The 22,366-nt window shown below is 35.4% G+C and overlaps 2 protein-coding genes across 3 annotated transcripts in view; one reads left to right on the forward strand and one right to left on the reverse strand.

The window, feature by feature from the left end:
- Window positions 1-22,366, forward strand: part of LOC110259421 (uncharacterized) — a 574,595-nt gene that overhangs the window by 480,138 nt on the left and 72,091 nt on the right. The gene's annotated exons all lie outside the window — the stretch shown is intronic.
- Window positions 1-22,366, reverse strand: part of LOC110259422 (endogenous retrovirus group K member 9 Gag polyprotein) — a 789,250-nt gene that overhangs the window by 240,665 nt on the left and 526,219 nt on the right. The window contains exon 5 of one of the 2 annotated variants that reach the window (XR_014838256.1): window positions 6,957-7,073. The exons of the other annotated variant lie outside the window; for it this stretch is intronic. The gene's annotated coding sequence lies outside the window, so the exon portion shown is untranslated. The remainder of the gene's footprint in view (window positions 1-6,956; window positions 7,074-22,366) is intronic. 2 annotated transcript variants of the gene reach the window in all.

Here is a 22,366-nt window from a genome sequence, read left to right on the forward strand (position 1 = left end):
GCTAATACTGTAATCACTGCTTTGGCCAAAGGCTACTTTGCACTATGTCTACATAGCACCCATTCAACAAATATTTATTAAGTGTTGATTATTTGCCAAATACTGTCCTAGGTGCTGAAACTATATCAATGAATAAAACAGTCCCAGCATGAAATATGCCTATACTATCTCCCGAGGAGAGGCGTAATGGCAATACAGGGTGCTAAACAGTAAACAACACCAGAACTGTATGCTCTGGGTTCTGGAGAAGGTGGCAGCATCTATGCTTGTCTTGGCTGAAGGAAATCAAGGAAAGCTTCCTAGAAGAGGTAATATCTAAATGCAAATCAAGGGCCAAGAAAAAGTTAGTTAGACAAGGAGCTGGCAAGAGGAACCTTCTGAGACAGGGACTAAGTATATTCAATGGATGAAAGGTCAGAGTAAGGACAGCATGGGAAAAGCCATTTAGAATGAAAAGAAAAAGAGTGGAAAGCAAGGAGTGCTGTGAGATGAAGCTGAGAAAGTTCTCAGGGGAATGTGCACACAACGAAGAGGATTTTGGATTTCATCCCATGGCACCCTGCAAAAAACTATGCAAAAAAACAGGCATGGTAGGAAGACCAGATGGGAGATGATACAGTAATGGAGAAAAAAAGATTATGGTAGCCTGAAAGAAAACATAAGGTGGACCAATTTGACAAATTTTGAACAGAAAAAAATGGACAGAATTAGTGATGGACTAGATGTGGAAAGCGAAGGAGAGAAAGAACCAAATATGTTCCCAGGTTTCCGGATGCAGTATCTTGTAAACCATAGTGTCATTAACAACTAAGACTAGGGAGCAGGGTTGGAGGAAAATGGTCAGGGGTACATGTGGAATATTCTTTCATTTTATTTATGCAAACAGTCTTTATGGAACACACTTCCTCTATGCTTGGTACTATGGCATAAACACTGGATACAGTATTAGCAATATAGATAAATTCCTAAAGTTTGCATTCTTTTTTTTTTTTTTTTTCTGTCTTTTTAGGGTCGCACCCAAGGCATATGGAAGTTCCCAGTCATAGGCTGGTGTCTAATCAGAGCTGTAGCCGCTGGCCTACACCACAGCCATAGCAGTGTGGGATCCTAGCTGTGTCTGCAAACTATACCACAGCTCATGGCAATGATGGATCCTTAACTCACTGAGCAATGCCAAGAATCAAACCCACTTCCTCATAGATACTAGTCGGGTTCATTACTGCTGAGCCACGATGGGAACTCTGGAAGTTTGCATTTTTTTGATTTCCATAACTAGGTGGGCAAATCTAGGAAGCAAGTGGCTCACTACAGAGGTTTTCACTACGTGGGTAATATGAGACTCCACCAGGGAGGAAAGATCATCAGTAGAAAATGTTGAGCAAAAGAAGGAAAGCAGTTAACATTTTCGAAGGACACAGCATATGGCAAACAGATGATAAGAAGCCTTTAGTGTAAAAGAGGTGGCCAGGGGTGTAGGAAGAAGATGAGAGGAGAATGTTGGCTGCATGGCAGACTAGTCATTATCCAGTTGGTTGTCTCTGTAGAAAGTCAATCCAGGTTATTCTGATGCAAAAGCAAAGGGTTTCTTTCTGAATTTTCTGGTGCCTATCCACTTTGAATCAAGCTTCAGAAAGAAGTCTACGTTTAACATTGGTTGGCAGGATCAGAGATATAAAAAACAATCCCTTGAAGGAGTCTTTCCTTCCATTGTCTAGAAAGATGAATTCCTTTCTCTTCCAGAAGAAAACTGAACTCTAGTGCCATGTGTGATTATATAACTCAATAATTGCAGAAAGAAGTCCACAAAACCAATCATTTCTCTAATATGATATTTTAGGTTTTCCTCTTTTGTTTCTGGCATAAATATTTTTGAATAGAAATTCTTTTAGCTTATGATGATAATGACAATTATCATGTTTTATTAAGTGCTATGTGCTAGACAGTAAGTGCCCTGCATATATTTTTACTAAGTTCAAGCATCGCAATAATCTTTTGAGGTTACAACTTAGAAAACTGCAGTTGTGGGAAGTTGAGTAACTTGCCCAATGTCACATGGCAAGTATACTGGTGGAGGAGGGATTTGAACTAAGATCTGCTTGATTCCAAACATGTGTTCCAAGTAGATTTGTTCTATGACAACACCTCTGTGAAGAACAAAAAGGCCTGGAGTTTATCTTTTAACAGGGAAGATTTCCATCATGTTCAGAATCAATTTTAATCTTGTTATGAAACCAAAGAATATGTTACATTTCATTCATTAAAATTACATAATGTCCTCATCTTGATAAACAGATAACCTCCATAAAAGTGAAAACAACTTTACATGGTATTCTTTCTCCTATGAATTTTTTAAAGAGCTAATTTATTCATGAGCAAAACTGAATAAAAGCACCCCCTCACCAGTAAGGTTGAGTTGTTAACAAGAATTGCTTTTTGCCTGACAGACCTGGAGACTATCCACTGGGATTATGTTTTCCTTCATACATAGGTTCTAATCACAGAGAAAAATACATCCCTTCAAAAATAGTCTTTAGTTTCTGGGTGTCAGTTCTTTCTTTGCTTCCCTTATCATTTATATTTCTCTCTCAGAGTCTTCATTGTCCTATTGCCCTCTGTGGAGCAAAGAGCCCCATAAAACTGCCACCTAGAAAGCACTAGCTGCTGGCATTTGTTATGGGTTGAATTGTGCCCCTCCCACTCCAAATAAAAGATGCTGAAGTCCTAAACCCTACTACCTTAAAATGTGACTTTGTTTGGAAATTAGGTTTATGTAGATGTAAATAAAGTTGAAATGAGGTCAGAGTGGAGTAGGGTGGGCTCCTAATACAATGTGACTGTTATCCTTTTAAGAAGAGAGCCCTGTGAATACAGAGGGATAACACCACATGAGGAAGCACATGGAATCATGCAGCTACAAGGCAAGGAACACCACAAGTGACAGTCAAACCCCAGATGATAAGACAAAAGCATGGAACAGATGCTGCTCTAGCATAGTCCTACTGACACCTTGATTATGGACTTCCATCCTCTAGAATTGTGAGATAATAAATTTCTCTTATTTATTTTTATTTTTTTGTTTTTACAGCTGCACCTTTGGGATATGGAAGTTCCCAGGCTAGACATCTAATAAGAGCTGCAGCTGTTGGCCTACACCACAGCCACAGCAATGCTGGAACCAAGCTGCAACTGCAACCAACACTACAGCTTGTGACAATGCTGGATCCTTAATACACTGAGCAAGACCAGGGATGCTATGGATCCTCCTCATGGATACTATGTTGGGTTCTTAACACACTGAGCCACAATGGGAACTCCTTCTTTTGTTTTAATCCACCTGGTTTGTGGTATTTTGTTATGACTGCTCTAGGAAAATAAAATACCATCTTTCTTTCTTTCTTTCTTTCTTTCTTTCTTTCTTTCTTTCTTTCTTTCTTTCTTTCTTTCTTTCGTTAGCCATCACTGTCAACTTTGTAGCATGGAATACTTTTCGGGCTTTTAAAATTAATAGAGTTACAAAAAATGCTGAGGAATAGAAGGGACATTTCAGGTAATGTAGTCCAAATTCCCATCCCTGAAGTATTTCTTCTGGAATACTGCATTCCAGAAGGCAGTACTGCATTGTTGACAGATGACTGCATAGTCCTTGCTTAAATAACTGACAACCCAATATGACAGGATGGGCATGGGAGGAGACACAGGAGGTATAAATCATGCCATGATCTCATAGAATTTATAATTTACACTGTAGAAATATTTGTAAGCAAATATTTATTGGAGAATATAAATAGACAGAAATAGGATTTTTCTGGATATATATGTCAGAGAACCCAAATCTAACACATTGGCTTAAGGAAAAAGGAACGTACTTAACTTACATAATGGATTATTCCATTGAAAGGTCCAATTTTATCTTTTTTTTTTTTTTTTCCTTCCATTTCTTGGGCCACTCCCGCGGCATATGGAGGTTCCCAGGTTAGGGGTCGAATCAGAGCTGTAGCCACCAGCCTTACGCCAGAGCCACAGCAACGCGGGATCCAAGCCACGCCCGCGACCTACACCACAGCTCACAGCAATGCTGGATCCTTAACCCACTGAGCAAGGGCAGGGATCGAACCCGCAACCTCATGGTTCTTAGTCAGATTCGTTAACCACTGCGCCACGACGGGAACTCCGAAAGGTCCAATTTTAGAAGTAGCTTGATCAAGAACTCTAAGTGTATACTAATATAAATCTCTCACATCTCCTTACTCACACTTGATTCTAACCACAGGCTTGATGCCCTCATGGTAGAAAAGAAGTAAAACAATGTCAGGTATTATCATGTCAAACAAATGAGAAAGGAGAAAGCTGGGTGTTCATATTATGTAAGGGGAATATTATTGTTGGGGATGTAGCCAACCAATATGTACTAAACAAAAAGTCTACTGTGTCATTTATGTAGGACAACAGCGTTTATTCCTCCTGAGTTACTTGAGAAAGTTTCCTAAGAGAAGAGGATTTTTTTCCTAAGTCTGAAATGTTTGAAAAGGTAGTAAGAAGATACAAATATATAAAATGACCAGAGTATCATAAATCAATGCAAAGAAAATAAATGAGCTTATAGTTTTAGGGTATGGTGAGCATGTATGAGTAGGAAGTAGGGATGGAAAGATGGGGGGGGAGGGGGCAAGTTGTAAAGGGACGGAAATGCCATTGGAAGCAATGGTGGCTTTACAGTGAGAGCCCTCAAGATCTAGACTAGGAGTGGCCAAGATTTGTTCTAGAAGAGTGACTTCAAGGAAAAGCTTAAGAAGGGGACTGATCGAAGATTACAATAACCACCAAAAATAAAATCTGAAGAATTGAATTAGAATGAAGAAAGGACTCAGTGTCAGTTTGTTAATCTACAGAATTTGGTGGCAAGTAAGGGAAGAGAATGGTGAGAATGAAATTTCTTGAGTAATCATGGGGAGAAGACAGTGCTTTTAACCAAGGCAGGAGCTGATCTAAGGAATGAGAAAACAGTGAAGAAGAGATAAGGAGTTTAGTTTTGGATCTGTTGATTTCATGGATTTTAAAGATATTCGATGTGAAGATAGAAAAAATGCAGTTCAAATATATGTTTGAAATTCCTAAGAGATTAAAATGTTGGTGTTCTTTCACAGACCAGCACGTGGTTTGTAGTGAGAGCAATCTGAAAGGCAAACTTTATATGAATTCTTAATTCCTCCTTTTCCACAAACCATAAAAATCTTTCACTGAATGTATGCCTCTGAAAATTTCTCCCAACTCAGTGTGTGTTCTACATTTTTATCTTTTGTGTCAATCTTTGTTTTTAGGCCCCCAAACTCCTTAGGGTAAGGACTTTGTCATTAATTTAGCACAGCTGAATACATTACATGGTGCCATGTGTATTTATAGAAGTTTGCTAAGTAATGATGATTCAGATTTGGTAATCAGCACTTGCGATGATCATATGGTTATGCAGATCAACACTTACTATGCAAAAATCATTTCCTATAGGGGCAGATGTGCTGGTCTCCCTCTTAGTAAATTTTTAGATCAGTATATTTCTTGCACTGTGTAAGTCAATTTAGAATTATGCCTTTGATTGTCTTCTTGTTGCCTAATGGAACAAAGAATGCAGTACCTTTCCATGATGCTAAGCTGCCTGAAAGTAAATAATGCTGATTGCTTTAATGGCAACTAATTCTAATAATTTAAATGATATCACAAACCTTTAATTGATCTAACCATATAGTGATTTCACATCTCCAAGTCAAAAATCAGTGGTTAAAACACTTTACATTATTTAGAAAATAGTCATACAAATGCAGTTCATATATTAAGACATAGTGACATTCCACTGGAAATTAGAAATAAGAGTTTTTATCACATTTTTTGGAAGATGACAAATGCTTCCCAATTTCAGATTTAACATCTCTTTAGAAACAAGAGGAGTGTTTTATAAACTCTGATTTATTTTAAAATTACAGAAACATCTGAATGATTATTTTAAAATATTGATAAAGATTCTGTATTAATTTATTAATACTGTATTATATAGAGATTCTATGAACCTAAGATAAGTGGATGCCAATCCAAGTTCGTAAGAAAGGGAAAGAGGAAGAAGGTGGTAAAGAAAAAAAAAGAAAGAAAAAAGGGAGGGAGAAAGAAGTTTGGAGAATTAAAGCTTTATTTCTATAATGTTGGAATTCAGCTGTAATGAAGTAAATTATTTTAGAAGGAAGCTTCATGCTTAAGGCAGATTTGATGCTTCGATCTTTCAACATGCTGTGATATGAAATCTTGCTATAATTTCATACCTGGCTTCTCAGAAATCTTTATCATTTCTCCTTATTTATCATAAGCATTAGCACTACCTGATTGAAATCTTTGTGATATCTACTGATTTGAAGTTGATAGGCAACTCTAACCCTATTTTTAAAATCTAGCAATTAAGTGACATTATATCATTTACCCCTCAAAACAACATCAATAATAATGCAAATATGTTCAAGTATCCAATTATATTCTGGGGTGAACATAAAAATAAACATAACAACAGAAATCATTAACAGAAATCATGACAGTTCCACAGCAATAGCTGCTGCAAGCATCAGACACTATTGGAATCCGTGGTTTTATGGTATTCTTCCTTCCTCCACATTGTGGGAAGTGGTGGGTGGGGAAGAAGGCAGTAAACAAATTTTTGCTTGTGTACACGTATGCATGTATTTAATTTTTCTTTTTAACATTTAATCTTTGGGATTAACTAGAATAAAAACTGTAAAACATTTTTTAAAAATACTAGAGTAGTTTTCTTCTTTGCTGTTACTGAAATTGTTTTGTAAAGATTCGTGTGAAGGAACAGCTTGCTATTTATGCATTTTTGGAAAGCTGGTTTGGGAAAATATGGGTCTATCCATTCTTGATGGACATAAGCAACTTAAAAGTAATATAAAAATACAGAATACCTGTTCTCACATGCCAATGTTACATAGACGCTAGGTTAGATGTACTCAGAAAATGAGGTTTGCTGGCATCCGGTGCCTTTCTTCTCAACTTCCCCCAAATCGATGAGATAGAATATTCTAAAAAAGGGACACACATTTGAGATCAAAAGACAAAACCAGGCTATTTGTGGGTGGTCCCAGAGAGGAGAGTGAAATAGTAGAGCTAGACCACAAAACACTAGAAAAGCTAGGATGTGATGCCGAAGCAAAGGGAAAGAAATCTGGCAACTTTCTTATCCACCTCCTCACCGGAGTATTCTGTTCCATTTATGAGACTACTTCTACAGCATGGGTGAAGGGGGGTAGGACACATTTCTCATGTGGTGCACTTTTCTAAGGAGAACTATGTGGGTATCATCCTTTGTGTCTGAGCAGACTTAAATGTGTGAATGCATCAAACACTTTTTAAAATTCATAAGTATTACAGTAAAAAAGTCACAAAGTCCCAATCTAATTCTTTCAAGCAGCTAGAAGGTTGGCGTGCAATTGGATGGGAAAGGAGACCTTATAACACTTTAGATGTAAAATTTTTGAAACAGTGAGAAAGCAACAATGATTTATTCAAGCTCATAGATGAACAGCTTTAGGAAATTGCTCAAAAGCCTGATAATGATAGTTGTAAATTTACACAAAGCAGGGTCACTCATTACCTGCACTGTTTAAAGATGTGATCTACAAACTTTAACCAGCTTACTTTGGAAAAAAACACTCAAAAGCAATATTATAGAAAAATGTGCTTATTTTCTCAGATTCTCAGAAATGTGAAAATGTAATAGTCATTTATGCCAGTTAGCCTTCTGGGAATTTGAGGCTCTTGGATAGCATACATTTATTATTTGCTCATTATCATAGAGAAGAGGTGGGAAGAAGTGGAGCTGTTTTAATTTTAAAATATCTTTGTATTTGTTTTGGTTCCCTCTTGACTTCCATTCATGGTTTACAATTGTTGGGTTAAATGTCCTTGAATTTCTAGGTACAATAAAGGCAGATCTTGTTGTTTATTAGCAATAAACAACCCAGCCTTCCCTCACCCGGCCTTCTTTGTTATAGATTTCACTAAATAAACATGTCATTGCTCTTTTTCAACTGTAAAGTTAAATAGCTAATAAATAAGCAGATAATCATCTCTGCTTATAATTCTATGCTTCATTTGCTAGTATTTACCCACTCATGTATGGGAATGGTAAGGAATGAGACATTGTATATTGGATTCTCTCTCTCGAGGTGTTAACTAACCTGAACTCCTTAGTGAGGGTGCTATTCTTCAACTCAGGGTCAAGATTGCTAGATATCTTGCTTCTTAGAGGATTCTAATCTTTCTGTTTATTCTGATTAACTCTCAGAATATATAAGCAAAATGCATATCTGGGACAGACTCTTATTTGATAGCCCTTGTGCACAGGTGAATCAGCAAACAACACCTTGTCAAGTCTATAAACTTGGACTCAATGATTATATCAGAATGACATGTCAGGCAAAGAGGATTTTCTTTTATTAAAGAACTCATTCCTTTTACCCTTGACCCATTCATTCTAGCTGCATAACTTCTTCCCTTCCTGTCTCTTTCCATACCTTCCTTCCCACCCTTTTCAACTTCTCAACTTCTCTCTCAATCTTTCTCCTTTTGCTTTCTTACGCTAAACACATATGAACCATAGCTCTACTCAAAAGCCTGTGTCCTACTAGATGCCTTTCTCTCACATTTTAAAAAATAATTACTCCTTCTTTTTCCTGCACCCTCAGTGTTTTCCTAACAAACACTCTTATTTTTTTTCAAAAAACATTATGCCTCTACACTATAAGAATTTTCCTTCTACCTTTTCTTTCCTTTGAACTCTTGATTTTTTTCATCACCAAATTTCTTGAAAGTCATGTTCAGGGCTCTTATCACCACATTTTTCATACACTTACTCTTTAAATGATAGAAATTCCAGCCCTTGAAAATACTCTCCCAAAGGTTTGTCTTTTTTCTCTCTAATTTCTTTGAGTTCTATTTTGCATGTGACAACTTAGCCTTCTAAATTTTCCATGAATCAGTTTCTTGCCTTCAAATTCTGTGACAGTCCATTATCTTCCTACATATATTTAACTTTGAAAAATGTTTTGTATAATTTTTATGACATTTGGTGTTTTCAATTATAAAACTAATATATGTTAATTAAAAATTGAAAACTGCATGAAATCATTTCAACAAATGGTACTGCGACAACTGTACATCCACATATGAAAGAATAATGGTGGACAACTATATCACACCTTATACAAAAATTAAGACCAAGTTTATAGTAGGCTTAAAAGCAAAAGCTAAAACTGTAAGACTTTTAGAAGAAAGAATAGGAGTAAATCTTCATGAACTTGTATTGGATAATGGTTTCTTGAATAAGACACCAAAAGCACAAGTGACAAAAGACAAAATAGTCAAGTTTGTCAAAATTCAAAACTTTTTTGTGCTTCACAAAATATCATCAAAAAGAGAAAAAAATCCCCCACAGAATCTGAGAAAATATTTTAAAATCATATATCTTATAAGAACTTATATCAAAATATATAAAGAACTCTTACAACCCCAAATGAAAAGATAAATAAGTCAGATCTTAAATGAGCAATGAAGTTGAACAGACATTTCACCAAAGAAGATATTCAAATGTCAATAAGCAAGTGCTAGGCAAGGAAACTGCTAATCAAAACCACAATGAGATCCCACTGTACACTCACAAGTGTAGCTAAAGTAAAAGAAAAAGCAAAAAATGTTTTAGTAAGGGTGTGAAGAAGTTGAAATTTTCATTCATTGTTGGTGAGATTATAAAATGGGGCAGCTACTTTGAAAAACAATTTGGCAGTTGTCTAAAATGTTACATATAGAGTTACTGAGTAATCAAGAAATTCCACTCCTAGTTAAATACTCAAGAGAAATAAAATACATGTTTACATAAAAACTTGTGCATAAATGTTCATAACAACATTATTCTTAAGCTAAAAAGTAGAAACAACCCAATTGGTTAATAGATAAAAACAAAATGTGACATATCCATACAATGAAATTTCACTATCCATGGATAAAAAGGAAAGTACTGATATATGCTATATCATGGATGAATTTTTAAAAAGTCATACTAAGTTAAAAAAAAACAACTGTCACAAAGGACCATATAATATATGATTCCATTTACATAAAATACTCAGAAAAGAGAGGTAAATTAATCATTGCTTCACTGAAAAGGGTTGGGGATTAGTAGTTACCAGGTGAGGAATAGAGATTAGGATGTCACTGCTGATGTGATTTGTTTTAGAATGCTGAAAATAATCTAAAATTAGATAATGTTGTACAACTCTGTGGATATACTGAAAACCACTGAATTGTATACTCTAAAAGGGAGAATCTGTTGGTATATGAATGTATCTCAATAGCACAATTAGAAAAATATACATGAGAATACAAAGAAGAATATAAAACTCACTGATAAATTCAGCAATAAAAGACAATAACTCTGAACTCAGAAAAAAGTAGAGCAGATTTTAAAGTCACCGAGACCCTCATTGAAATCCTGTCTTTTTCACTTTCTAAGCTATCTATGGCTAAATGATATAATTTTTCCGACTTACTGTATTTTTTTAATCTATAAATGGTTGCATTCATAAGAATAAGATAAACTGATGTTACAAGTAAACTCTGAAATGTAATACCAAATATAACAGGATTCCTCCCCCCACACCTCCAGCTCATATAATAGTCTATGAAGTTTGGGATCAGGTTGGTGGCAATTCTCTTCTCAGTGCTTGGGGGACCCAGGTTATTTCCACATTTTGACTTTGTCATCTTCTAGGGAAAGGGTTGAAAAACTTTTTCTGTAAAGGGCCAAAAGTAAGTATTTTAGGGTTTGCATGCCATAGGTCTCCGTTACAATTAAATGCACTGTTGTAGCACAAAGAAGCCACAAGCAATATGTAAATGAATGGGTGTGGCTGCATTCCAATAAAACTCTGTACAAAACAGGCAGCAGGGAAAATGTGGACTATGTACCACAGTTCGCCATCCTAAGCACCAGAGTCTTTCTGAATATAGCTAGCAAAACAAGTAAGAAGGGGCAGAGTATTAGACAGTTGGCCCTCCTTATCTCCAGGTTCTGAATCCAACTCTGGATCAAAAGTATTCAAGCCTAGGAGGAGGAGGAGGGAGTGGGATGAATTGGAGCTTGGGGTTAATAGATGCAAACTATTGCTTTGGGAATGGATTAGCAATGAGATTCTGCTGTGTAGCACTGAGAACTATGTCTAGTCACTTATGACGGATCATGATAATGGGAGAAAAAAATGTATACATGTATGTGTAACTGGGACACCATGGTGTACAGTAGAAAAAAAATGTATTGGGGAAATAACAATAAAAAAATTTTTTAAAAAGTATTCAAGAAAAAAATTTCCCATAGTAAAGACTTTTTAAATGTAAGACCAGAAACAATAAAATTCACCTAGAAGAAAGCATAGGCCTAATGTTCTGACATAAATCAAAGCAATATTTCTTTGGATCTGAAAGCAATATTTTTTTGGGGATCTTAACGTCTCCTAATGCAAAGGAAATAAAAGAAAAATAAATAAGTGGGGCCTAATTAATCTTAAAAGCTTTGGCACAGCAAAGGAAACCATGGACAAAACGAAAAGACAAACTTTGGGAGACAATAGTTGTAAATGATAAGGGGTTAGCATCCAAAATATAAAAGCCATTCATACAACTCAACATTAAAAAAAAAATCTGATTAAAAAATGAGAAAACTTGAATAGACATTTTCCCAAAGAAGACATACAGATGGTCAACAAGGACAAGAAAAGATACTCAGCATAGTTAATCGTCACAGGATTGCAAATCAAAACCACAATGAGATGTCACCCCATACCTGTCAAAATGGCTATCACAAAACGAACACAAATAGCATTGTTAGCAAAGACGTGGAGAACCTTATTTATAACCTTAATTATACCGTTTTGTTACTCAAAAATATTAACACCAAGAACTTGTTTTATTTTTCGACTGTCTCATGGAGTTTAGCACTACCTTGACCCCAAAAGGCATTCAATAATCCTTTACTTTATGAACTTTTGAAGGCAAGGCATTTGATAAGAAGCTACAAGACTTTAATGGAAATCAGAATAATAAAAGAAAGTTTGAGCAAATTAGGTCAAAGAAGGAAATAAGAAAAAAAGTATATAGGGCAAGGTTGAGTTCATTAGTATTCTTTATTTATGAGTTATACCAACAATGTTTAGCTCGTAAAAGAAATGTACAATATTTCAAAGTTGGCTATTAAAGGTAAAAAAATCTGTTTTGTGTTTTAAAGTAAGCAAAAAGTTCCTTTAAATAGCAGCATGGTACTGAAATATCTGAGAATTTTCTAGTTTTTAACCTAACAAAAATGTGCTTTTATCCTATTCCACACACAATACCAATTCTTCAACATACTTTTCTCTAAAAAATTGCCCAGAAGGCTTAGCATTGGTCTTATTCTTTTTACTTTCTAATGTATGATAATCTGAAATAGAATTATCAAATTTTAGAGCTGAAACAAAATGTAGTGATCATCCAATATCCTTTTATAGATAAGAAAATACTTGTAATAATTATTTGATTGAAATTATGCTGCTAATTAGTACCCAAACTGAGAATAGAAACCAGGACTCCTGTTAAGTGCTCCTTCTCCTTCCCTATACATCTTTGCAGATAATTTGAGATAACAAGCAGGAAATCCATGGATGATCTCTGGGAATAAGAAATTGGTGTGGAAGCCCTCCCGTGCATGCATGGTAGTTGTGGAGTGCCAATCCTGCAAACAGTGTTGTCCATTAATATTACTTCAAATATTGCTTGCAAAGTATATAAGAAATCTGTGAATATATTAAAGTTGGCATTATACTCTCAGAGACAGCCAATTCAGGGAAAAAATTGGAAAAAGAAGGATTAAAATCTTTCTTTTCATCAGACTCTATATAAAGGGTTTCTTAAATTTCACTGTGTATATATATCACCCGGGAATTTTATTAATGGAGATTATGATTCAGTCAATCCAGGGCAGGGTCTGAGAATCTACAGTCTTTTCTTTTTCTTTTTTTTCTTTTTAGGGCTGCACTGTGGCATATGGGAGTTCCCAGGCTAGGGGTGGAATCAGAGCTACAGCTGCTAGCCTGTGCCACAGCCATAGCAATTCAGGATCCGAGCTGCGTTTGTGACCTACACCACAGCTCAAAACAACACTGGATTCCTAACCACTGAATGAGGCCAGGGATCAATGAGCCATAATGGGAACTCCCTGAGAGTTTGCACTTCTAACAAGGTCTTAGGTGATGTGGACGCCTTTGGTCCACGGACACACGTTGAAAAGCAAGCTTAAAAATGCAGGTTGATGATAATCTCTCTGATATTTGGGGGCTGCTGAGCCAGATCCACAGGCAGCACAACCTCCTCTGAAGGATCATAGTGCTTGTTATCTTCAGCACTGCTTTGGCCCATAGCTCTATTCTACTTTAATATTATACATGGTTTCTTTCACACAACTAGAAGAACTTTTTGGGAAAAAGCATCATGCCTGGTATTTCTTTGACTCTCCAGTGTCTAACAAATGTTGCTCCCTTAGACTTGTTTATGACTGATTATAATGTTAAGGGAAAAAAAAGTTGGAAGAAAACCTGTACTCAAAGAAGGAAGTACTTTTTAAAACTCTGGTTCTTGGCCATAATTTGAATCATTTTGTAAACTAGCCATGCTATATCTGCTACAACATTAGAATCATGTCATATTGTAAAATATGTGAGTTGGCTCATCACATGCATTAATGTATGGCATAATAGTGTTTTACTTAGTTTGAAAGAGAAATACTTTGTAATTCCATTTACAATTTCATTCCTATCTAAAACTGGAAATGATAAATCATGATTGATTACACACAAAAAAATGTTTTGCATATGAAAATCGTTAGCGAAAAAAACCAAGCAAAAGTCAATCCATTTCAAATAATGAATAATATTTTTGTAATTTCCACTGAAAGATGAAACTATATATTTAAAAGTGAGTCTATTTATTATTAATAAATTTATACTCATGGATAATATATACTTATTTTGGAAAAAAACAAGGATTGTCTTTTTGAAAGGAGGCAGCTCTTTCCATTGAAACTATTCAAGGAGGAGAGAACACCTTTATATTTCTCTGACACAGCCTAATCATAAAGAGAGGTAAATTAAAAAATACTTTAGTGATTCGCCAAGTTTCTCAAAGACTTCTCATTTTCTGATATCCAGATATTCTGTTTTGGAATGCATAAATACCTCATCCATGGATATTTTCTCTTCTTCAAATGATAAATTGTCTAATTCTTCATGTGGAGATTTCTCAGTGTTTTTGCTTAGGAGCATAATAATTCTTCCCTATAGCTTTCAATGTATGAAATTACAGTGATTTTGCTTAAAACAAAGCAAAATATCAGGTGTTTTCCTGATATTCCCAACTCAAAAATATATTAGCTGCAAAGAAATTTACTAGCAATAACTGGAGCTAGAGTGTGCTCTACATACCACACTACAGGTATCTAATGATATTATCAAGAACACATTTTTAACACATTTTTTTCTTTGGTCTCTCAACCTGCCTTCAATACCTTAGGTCTCATCTAAAGGCTGTCTCCCATGTAGCTGCATAATGGTTCTCAAAGGTATTTGAGGATTATTTATTGAAGCCCGTAAGAAGAGAAAATGAGAACATGCGTAAGAGAAATCTCTATCGCTCTCAAAGCCTAGAACAGAAGTCATTCTCTTCTATTGAACAGATAATTTAAGTCAAAGGCTCATTCTGGTTCAACAATAGCTAAAAATGAGATGCCAACACTTGGATAGCCTAATTAGAATCCCCTCTGGAAATGAGAATTTGTATAGGTGTCTGAAAAAAAAATCAGAATTCAGTTTCAAAGGAGATAGGCAATGTGGAATTATTCCAAGGTAAAGTGATTTCTATTGAAAATCTAGACTTTTATTAGACTTGGATTCATAAAGAAATAGCTTTGTCCTGCCTTTGGCTTGTACTGTCTTCTGAAAGTCAGTTCAAAGTGGTCAATAAAGACATTATGAATAGGGAATAGGTGCCAAGAATGGAGAATAAGGACTAATCTTGCAAGTGATCATTCCATCAACACATATTTCTGTGTTATCAAAATTTTGCTATCTTACTAATCTCCCAACACACGAAAATAATACTTATTTATCGAGAATCTCCTGGAGTTCCAGCTGTGGCACAATGGGATTAGCAGTGTCTCTGGAGCATTGGGATGCAGGTTTGATTCCTCTACACAGTGGGTTAATGATTCAGCATTGCCACGGTTGTAGAATAGGTCATAAATACAGCTTGGATCTGATTGGGAACTCCACAGCTACATGGCAGCAACAAAACAAAACAAAACACCCAAACCTAAAACAAATCAAGAATCTCAAATCAAGAATCTCCTTTGTTTCACGTATAATGCATATTTGTGATTTGCTAGTTCCAAAGGAAAATATGCAGGCAATATTTATTGTGTATCAACAAAGAATACAGCAATTGACAATCCAAGGCACCCATCTACATTTGAGTTATTGGGACAATGACAAAAAGGAACCCAGTTTTTTCATGCATAGGAATGGAATGAATCAGCAGTACTCCCTAGGATAGCAGATCATCTGAGCATCAATAAAGGATGCAAGGTCACTGGAAAAAGCTCTGTCCTTGGTTTTTATTTCTCTGGCACAGGAAATGACACATATAATGATATTTGGTGGCAGAATTATACTCAGTTTATAAAGGAACTATATTATGCCTGTCTCTTATTTGAGTGTTTTTCCTCATTTTTCTGAGTTCTAATTTGATATTCAGCATTTGTGAACCCTTGTAAAACTGAGTCAAGTTCTAAGAGATTTCTTTTGTACGTTGCAGTTAGAGAGCTATGTTGAATTGATAGACAAAGATAGTAGAAAAATATGGGCTTTTTTTCATACACATTGAGGTCTGAATTTGTGAGAGGAGTTGACCCTCAGAAATGATATGCTATTTTTCAAGGGTGACAATCAGAAAGGTGAATGTCAGTGGTGAGAGTTACATGGCAGGGACATAAACCAGGGGCATCAATGCCTTTGTCCTTGATCATACAGTAACAAGCACTGGGTAAGGACTAAGGAATGCTAGATCCTGCAACTAACTTTACACATAACTAAAGAGAGGATAAATGAAGGTCAAAACGTTATATCAAAAGAAAAGAATCTCTACAGCCTGGTGACTAAGGCAACAATTTAAGTATTGAGGCTCAGAATAAAACATTTCTAGAAATACTCCCTTAGCATGCCTAGCAACATGTTCTGCCTTTGTTTTGACTGTTTCTTTGTTTACTTTATCCTTTAGCTTTTTGTGAGCAGAGGAACCAAGCAGGGTGTGTGGGCTTCGGGAAGAAAGAGATTAAGAGATTGGTGGGAGAAGGGGGGTAAGGTATGACAACAAATTAGTGAAAATGTTGATCTGGTCCTTTTGTACCAGAAGTCAGGCTGAACTGTGAGAAATAACTAAAGTCAACTCTGCCCTAGACTTTTGTCATGTTATGGGGCAAAGAAAAATGCTCCTTATTTCTCATACCCCACAATATTATCTTTTCCCTCTTAAGCTTTGTCAAAAAGGAAGCCAAGAAGAAGGTAGAAAAGCCAGTAGGGTGGATGTCCTTTTTTTTTTTTTTTTTTTTTTTTTTTGGTTTTTAGGGCCGTATCTGTGGCATATGGAGGTTCCCAGGCTAGGGGTCGAATTGGAGCTACAGTTGCCAGTCTACAGCACAACTACTGTAACTCCAGATCCAAGCCGCATCTGCGACCTACACCACAGCTCACGCCAACACCAGATCCTTAACCCACTGAGCGAGACCAGGAATTGAACCTGCAACCTCATGGTTCCTAGTTAGATTTGTTTCTGCTGTGCCACGATGGGAACTCCAGAATATACGTATATATCCAGATACAGAGAATGAAGCTAAGGTTAAAAAGACTGGAGGGAACTCAAGCACAGGTTAAGAGGGAAATTAAATATAGTTATTTTAGTCTGTTTTGAGGATATCTGCATGTAACAGATAAGTAGAAAATGATTTTTGGAGCACCACTCTAATAAACTTCTTTGGGAACATTTCTCCTAATTATTTGACACCAGTTAGTTTTCTAGTAATTACTTGTACATTACTGCTCATCCCAGCCACTATCTTCCTGACAGAAAATTCACTTTATAATGCATGAAGTCCAATATATAATAATAAGAATGCCTGAATTTGTTATAAGCTTGCTAATTTCCAGAGACTATTTAAAATTTTTTGTCATTCAATCCTTACAAACACCACTTAGAAATAAGCAGATACATTTTACAAATGAGAAAACCATGGCACAGAGAGATTAAGAAACATGCTTAAATCACACAGCATTAAAGGGCAGAGCTTAGAGTTCAACCCAGGTAGACTTGCTTCAAAGCTGGTCCTAGTAGCCAGCACAATGCAGAATCCAAGGCCTGTTCTGTATAATATTTGCCAGTGAAATTTTTCCTAATTTAAAATTTTGGGAGGTCATATTGCTCCTTCTGAAAAAAAAATAGAAGTTTCTTTTATTCTATTCTTTGCTTTGAGTTGTATATGATTTTCAAAAATAAGGCAAGTTAGTGCTTATTATCCTAGATATCTAGGAGACTGATATCTAGAATTACTGCACAATTATCAATTTCAATATAGGAAGTTTTTGTACTTGCTACAAATAACAATTAGGTTTTATTTTATTTTTTTAAGTTTAGTACCTTAAAAATATAAAACAGAAATCTAAGTTGAAAGAGAAGAGATACCCGGTGGCCTGATTCCACATATATGTTCTCAGGTAAATCCTGAGAGGTTAGGCCACCATTTGTTAATAGAGGAATGGGAGTAGCTAATATTTATAGAAGCTTCCAGAACTAAAATTTTATAAGTTGATGCATTGCTGGATTTTTTCTTTCTTTGAGTACACATACCTTTCTTATTTAGGATATTTAAAGCCAGACTGTGCAATATATAACAGATTTTTTTCTGTTAAGAAAAAAGCTCTGTAAGTTGTTTCAAAACATTTCCCCACTTCTAAGGATACTAAATAATATTCTTTTATAGCTTTGGAAAGTGAACCATTTCTCTGAGAAATACTGATTTCTTGATATTGTCTTAAATATTTTTAAGAGCAAATTATTATTTGAAGAAAAATAAATAACAACTTTTTTCAGCAGGCCAAAGAAGCCACACTCACGCTTGGGTTTATGATGACATAAACTTTTCCTAGACACTAAAGCAAGACATTGCTCCTAGCACTCTCTACCATCTGCTGCAGATATTTTAAAATTCTAAAGCACTAACAATGATGCAATTTGCTACATTTTGAGCTTCATTTTACAACTCTCTCTTTGCTGAATTACTATTGATGACATTAAAACCCTTTACAAATCAAGACAACACATTTGCTTGCTATTGACACTAAAGAACTGTCAGCTACTCTTTTTCTCTGGGAGTTTACCTGCCACCTTCTTCATGGTCAGCAATGTTTAAATTCTTTTGGAGAACGAGAAGCAGAACACATTTTCTATGTTACTTACTTCTCATTACAGACACTATCAAGGGAAAGGACAACAGTAACTTGAAGTAGGAATAAAGTATGAAGCAAAGTGAATGATTTGTTAATTTTTTTTTTTTTTCATCTTCTCATAGATAAACGGGAATGTTCTCCAGCTTTCTGGAAAGGAAAGACTAAGAGTTACTGTAGTAAGTTATACAACATTGGAGGACCAAAGAGCTAAAACATGTCTTCATACACAGGTGTAAAACTTAGAGAATTACTCAGAGAAAATAAGTTGCCTGAAAAAGGGAAAAAAAAAATGGCAAGAGTTAAAATTTAAATGTTTAATAAAGATTTAATAGTTTTTCTCTTGACAGTTGAGTAAGTAGGGTAGCTTCATAGATAGGTAAGTTTTAACAACTCCAATCTCAAATTATTTTCAGCCAGTGACAGCATGATATTGGACGCTGCAAAACTGCTCACTTACAGGAAGAATAAAAATCATCGAGTATTGTAAAACAAAGTTTCAGTTCGGCTTAACACCTGAGGACTGTGGTCACCAGTTTCAAACTTCAGAAATTATTAGCAGCTGCTACTTTCTAAAAGTAACTAAGATATTCAAACACTTGCCCTGGAAAAAAATGACACCTGTCCAAAAAAATAACAGGATAAAATATGTCTTCATTCATTTTAAAGGACATATTTTCTAAGCTATTTTCATCTAACTAAAAACAATCATTTTTGGCATTCCTGTTTAGCTTCTCAGCTTTTTCTTTCCCTTAATACTAGACTCTAAAAAATCTTCTTCTTACATGCAAATTCCTCATATTTCCATTATGTTGCATTGCTCAAATAATTTTAACTATTTTTATATCTGTTATAAAACCTACATCTATGACAGCCCTGAATTAGCAGATATTTAATTATTTGTTAGACAAAAATATTTGAATTTGATATCAATAATAATTTACAGACACTTGTCGAACTCCTTTTAAATTTTTTGTAAACAAAATATTATTTCACAGAAAAGACAAGGCATATAGAAACATAATATCTTTTTTTTTTTAAATGGATAAGGAAAAAAAGTTTATATCACCTAACACCCTTACTTCAATGTTCTAGTGCACAAAATGAGAGAAGATAGTGGCTTCAGAAACACCCTGATGGCTGAGTGACCACATTTGGAAGTGGCAAAGTGTCATCTTATTTTTATTACTAAACACTTAGTGAAAGAGTGGCGAGGTTACAAGCAGGTGGCCAGGCTGGATGTGAATGAATCACTTGGAGAAAAAGCACAAACATAGTTTGTCAGAAGAGAGAAGTATTTGAAAGAGACTCTATCATATTATCCCACATAAGTCTTCACCCAGACAATTATCTTTTCCCCAGAGACCTTCTTGCCCATACAGTAATACTGGAAATGATAACAGCAATAATATCCACTGTGCATCCATTAAATGCTAACTCCCAAGATAGTCACTTTACAAATATTATTTCTAGACACTAAACCAGTCCTACAAAGTGGGCACATTTACTTTTGCTCATAAACGAGAAAAGCAAAGCTCAAATAGGCCAAGGGTTGTCTTTGGTCCTAATACTAAGAAGAGGCTTACCTCTACTTGACCTCAGAACTGCCTAATATCAAAGCCCACATGCTACTCACTGTTCTTTGTTTTTGCCTATTTGGTTACATATAAGGCTGTTTCTGGGGAGAGTAGAACGAAAAAGAAGAACCCATAAATTTAAATTTGAGTCTTTAAAACTCAGTTATATATTCATTACCCAGAAAAGAAGTGGGAAACAAGAATAGTAGATACATGAAATATAAATACAGTACACGAGTAGCCTCACTAAATTAGAAATTTCTATGTCAGATTATATCTGATAACACTTATTGTTAATATACTACCTAACATATTGGATTGTCCTAACAAATGAAATGAATTCTCTCTTTCCTTTTTATGTCCTTACTTTGTAAATGCTGAATCAGACAAGGAGTGGGTTTATTCCAGTATTTTGAACAGTGTTTTGGTTAGAATCAAAACACAGACACACCCAGACAGCAGACAGACAGACAGACAGACACACACACACACACACACACACACACACACACACACACACACACACACACACACACACACACACAGTCCTGAGGGTAAGAAGGAACAAAGCTTGGCTGGAAAGAGTGGAACAAGGTAAGTCCTTCCCTCCTCTCCAAAACCTGAATTCTAATTTATTATCCTTGACATGCCCATGACCAAACAGGAGAGGCCAGTCTCTGATACCTAGGATTCTTTCTCTTTAGTCCTGATGCCCAGAGGGAAATGCTTCTAGCTTCTCATACATAACGTTGTCATATGCAACGCATTAGTAATAATACCCATGCAATCACTGCTAGTTTAAAATGTGGTCCTGGACATTTTCATCAATATACAATTATAATTTTAAATGCTTCTAAAAGTTTTATTGAGCTATGATTTCCAGGCTACAATCAAAGAAGGCCAAATTTGGACTTCAAGAAATATTCCAATTACTTGGAAAATTCATGAACTCCCTGGAAACATTATCATGGAGTGACAAGCCAAGGAAGAATCCTAGAACTTAATAGAATAAATGGTCCCTGACCCCCTTTAAGCTGTGCATGTTGAAATGAAGGCCACTTTTTCTGCAGATGAATGCTTGATAACCAGGAAAGGGGCATTTTAAGTTAGACAGTCCTTTATCTTGCATTCTGTTTATTTTAACCTTATTTTTCTTTGTAATTACACTATAAACAGTTCATCAAGGAAATATGTTAATATGCTGCAGATGCTGAGTACAGTGTTTTATTCTTCAGCATCTTGGTCACTTGCCTTGTTAAAATAGGTTCCAGGTTACAATTCAGAAAAGGTGCTTGTTCTCTATTGTTTTCAAAAGAAACCATATCATTTCTTAGAACAAAGCACCAAGAACCCAGCACCTGGGTTCTCTTTATGACTTTCTGTAAAATTGTATTTGACAGGATCAGAGTTATTAACTTATTAAGTGTTTAAGAATATTAAAAATACACTGCTACCTCTCCTAGAAAACTGTATGAAGCTTTAATGGATTGATATTTACAAAATAATTTTAACATCATAGAGTTTCAAAGCACTTCTAAACCTTAAAATAACTTATTATTTCAATACCTACTTTTTAATCTTTTGGTTTTATTTAAAATTAATGTGTTTTCTTTTCCCAAATAAAAGTAAAAATCATCAGAGTAAGCTGAGTAACAGATTTCAGCATTGTCAGTAAGGCAGTTTTCCTATGCCTTGCCAATATCTTTGTAAGTCTCCTTGTTAATCATTTTACTTTATTATTTATTCCATATATATTTCCATGAAGAGTTCTTAACTTGATGAAAATCTGATTTCTTGATCCACAATCAAATCTTACTATGGCCAGCTGCTATGTCTTCATAACTGTGAAAATATTACATCTCTTTGCAAGTTGGCTCTAATACAAGGAAGGTTACTAAACTAACCCAATTAAACTGAGCATATCTGCAAGTTTAGATGATTATTGCTGTTGTCTGTGAGGGCTGGGATCCAAAGTGATGGATTGCTGGCTACCCTCGTGAATTCTAAAGGGGAAAAATATCCCATCCTGGATTAGCTTGAATTGGCTTACATAAAGGTTTTATGATGCAAATTGGAGATATTGGACTTAGTAACAACCTACACTATCTGTTATATTCTCCTGTCTCAGAGTCACAGGAAGCTTTCTTGAGTATGATGCTCCATCCT

Source organism: Sus scrofa, chromosome 2 (assembly GCF_054392235.1).
Source record: "Sus scrofa isolate SSC_HxYL_T2T_F1_AM1 chromosome 2, Sscrofa_HxYL_maternal_Yorkshire_Landrace_v2.0, whole genome shotgun sequence".
Classification (NCBI taxonomy): Eukaryota; Metazoa; Chordata; class Mammalia; order Artiodactyla; family Suidae; genus Sus; species Sus scrofa.